The sequence below is a fragment of the Parasteatoda tepidariorum genome, chromosome 1 (genome assembly GCF_043381705.1).
Source record: "Parasteatoda tepidariorum isolate YZ-2023 chromosome 1, CAS_Ptep_4.0, whole genome shotgun sequence".
Lineage (NCBI taxonomy): Eukaryota > Metazoa > Arthropoda > Arachnida > Araneae > Theridiidae > Parasteatoda > Parasteatoda tepidariorum.
The window spans coordinates 14,951,251-14,954,131 of record NC_092204.1 but is presented as its reverse complement, the minus strand read 5'-3'; the positions used below and the strand labels follow the sequence as shown (position 1 = coordinate 14,954,131).

General features: G+C 26.0%; 1 non-coding gene across 1 annotated transcript; it reads right to left on the bottom strand.

The window, feature by feature from the left end:
* Positions 1 to 2,489: 2,489 nt before the first annotated feature.
* TRNAN-GUU (transfer RNA asparagine (anticodon GUU)) lies at positions 2,490 to 2,563 on the bottom strand. Its single transcript has one exon. It is a non-coding gene; the product is annotated as a tRNA-Asn (tRNA).
* Between the last annotated feature and the right edge of the window lie 318 nt (positions 2,564 to 2,881).

The following is a 2,881-nucleotide window of genomic DNA, read 5'->3' as shown; positions in this document are numbered from 1 at the left end:
TATATATATATATATTGCATGCACAAAACTTTTTTTTTTGGGGGGGGGGGCTTATTGAATGGAATTTAAGCTCATTTCAATAAAAATTAAACCACACAATTTATAAAATTTGTCTAAAATGGATTTAAGCATTGTAGTTTATTCTAATTTTGTAAGAATTAAAATGTTTATTAGGTGTAACATGATATGAACATTATTTAATCTAAAAAAAAAATAAACAATTGTTAGTTCTACATTCAATTACACATGTAATTCCTCCTTTAGTTTCCTAATTGTTTAATACTCTGATTAAACTGACCAAGCCTTAAATATTTGCTGAATTTGTATATAGCGGTAATGCTTAGCTTCATATTTTGAGATAATCTAGGAACATGAGAAATGCAGTTTGAAACTCAAACAACAGATAGCAGCACTGTAGCTTAACGTTTATTCCTAAAACCATTGTTAACACAAAACAGAGACATTCTGGATCATCTCAGTTTCTTTCAATACATAGTTGAACAGGTACATTTTTTTCCTTCTTAATTTTGTAGTAAATCGTATTTGGCAAGTAATGAAAAAAGTCCGATTTATGTATCTTAAAAATTTAAAGAGTTCCAAGAAATTTTCTAAGTAGTTTCTTTACTCAAAATGATAAGGGGTTTTCTACAAATATTATCTTGTATCATAAGACAAAATTAAATAACAAATGATAATACCATGTAATAAATGTTTGCACATCGAATTAGGATGGCAAGAAGAAAGAAAAAGTCCGACGGAGAAGAAACTTTTATGGAACTTGATTCTCTATGTCGGTGTCCTTTTTAATATATCTTGTTTAATAGTACAAAATGAAATTTGTAGAAAACTCTTTATCATTTCGAGCTTTGATTTAAAAGTAAGAGAACTTAAGAAAATTTCTTGAAACTTTTAACATTAAGATAATCAAATCGGGGTTCTTTTTTTTTTTTTAGTTGTTTGCCAAAATAAGATTCTTTACAAAATTTAGAAAAAAATTTCAATTTTTCCGCATATGCGCAGTATAAAAAACCTACTTTAATTACTCATATCTTGAGTCGTTTTAAATGATTTTTTCTCAAATTTTAAAGAAATAACTTCGTAACTAAATTTTAAATTGCTCTGAAAATTTTGTTAAAATTTATTGAATATTTTTAAAGTTTAAGCAAAAAAAAAATTTTTTTTTTTTTTTATTAAAATGTGTATATCTTTTTAAATCTTTGAGCTAGGCTTACGACATTTTGTGCAATTATTGCTTATAATTATCAAAATAAGTGCTATAACTTACAAATTCATTGCTGCATTTTTTGGCATAGGGTGTTCTGGTGTTCAAAAACATTATTTTTCGTTTACAATTTATTGTCGGTCCTTCAAACTTCTAAAAGCTTTAAACTTCATCAATAAGTATGAGAAATCGCATGATCTAGACATTTCTAAAGATATAAAATTATTCTTCAAGTATTTCTTGAGAAACATGAAGAAATGTATTAGTATAAAAATGTTTCTATTATTTTGTCCCCCCTTTATCTTCTTTCAGTTTAGTATCTTGAGATTATCTCGTAATTTGGAATATTAGTTTGAGAAAAATAAAAGAGATGGCAGCACTATAGTTTAAAAACTTTTCTTTTTTGCAATTTTTTTTTAAAATCTAAATAATTTCTCTTATTTTTAATTATCTTTCGAAAGAAATCAGTAAAGGCAATTCAGTATAATATTCGATACTATACGAAATTATTCGATATCAGAATATACCCAGTTTTTATTCTCCGATTATTATAACTCAGTATGAATCGAATATATCTGCTGTAATTATCAGACACATTTCTAAAACTTAGGCCAACATTTATCGTCAACATAACAGTTAAATCAATGATCACAAATATTTTCGATCTAAGAGGGAAAAAATGAATTCAAATCTTGATCACGAAGAACAAATATTGGTAAATTCACCAGAAAATTAAAATTACTCTCTAATATTTTATTTTATTTATTTATTTATTTTTTTACATATGTGTTTGGATTTGATATGTAATCGTAGAAAATATCATTTTAAATCAAATTTATTTATACCAAGAAAGAAATTTGAATTTAGGTTCGTCATTTATTACAGAAATAAATTCAGTGAAATATAATACTAATTTGAAACTGAAGAGGGAAATAATAGAGAAAAATATCCATTTTGTTTAAACATATTCCTCAATTACATCAAACTTTCTTAAATTCACGCTCGTCGAGGAAGTTCAAGAGAAAATGCATACTTACATGAAGCACTAAATTACATTGTTAGACTTTTTTTTCCCCCATTCTTAAAAGGCGAGTTAATTTTCAGTTAATTAATCATAATCAGTTCAATTTAGCGATGATATCATGCAATTATACCGAATTTGAAACGATGAATTTAAAATTTGATTTCAGGAAATTGAAATAAAAATATTTGCAATTAAATATCATAGAAGTTATGAAACTAAGTTTTACAAGAAGCAAAAATGTACCGCCCCCGGGTGGGCTCGAACCACCAACCTTTCGGTTAACAGCCGAACGCGCTAGCCGATTGCGCCACGGAGGCTTATTATTCGATTTATAAATAAGTTACATATAAAAACACAAATTTTAAAAATAACTTACTAATATTTTGTTATACGAAAAAAAAAATTTTCGCTTTTGAAAATGTAAAGAGAATTACTGAGAAAGAGTTTTAAAAATTTATTTCTGTATAAATTTAATACTTTATTCACACTTCAAAATAATTTCCTTCTTTTTTTTTAACGAGTCATTTTTAGTTATCTCTAATTTTATTCCTTGGTCATTTGTAACTTCTATACTGACATAGAAATAATTTGAATCTAGCGTTTTTTTATTCACTATCGCTTTCATTCTTTTTGAA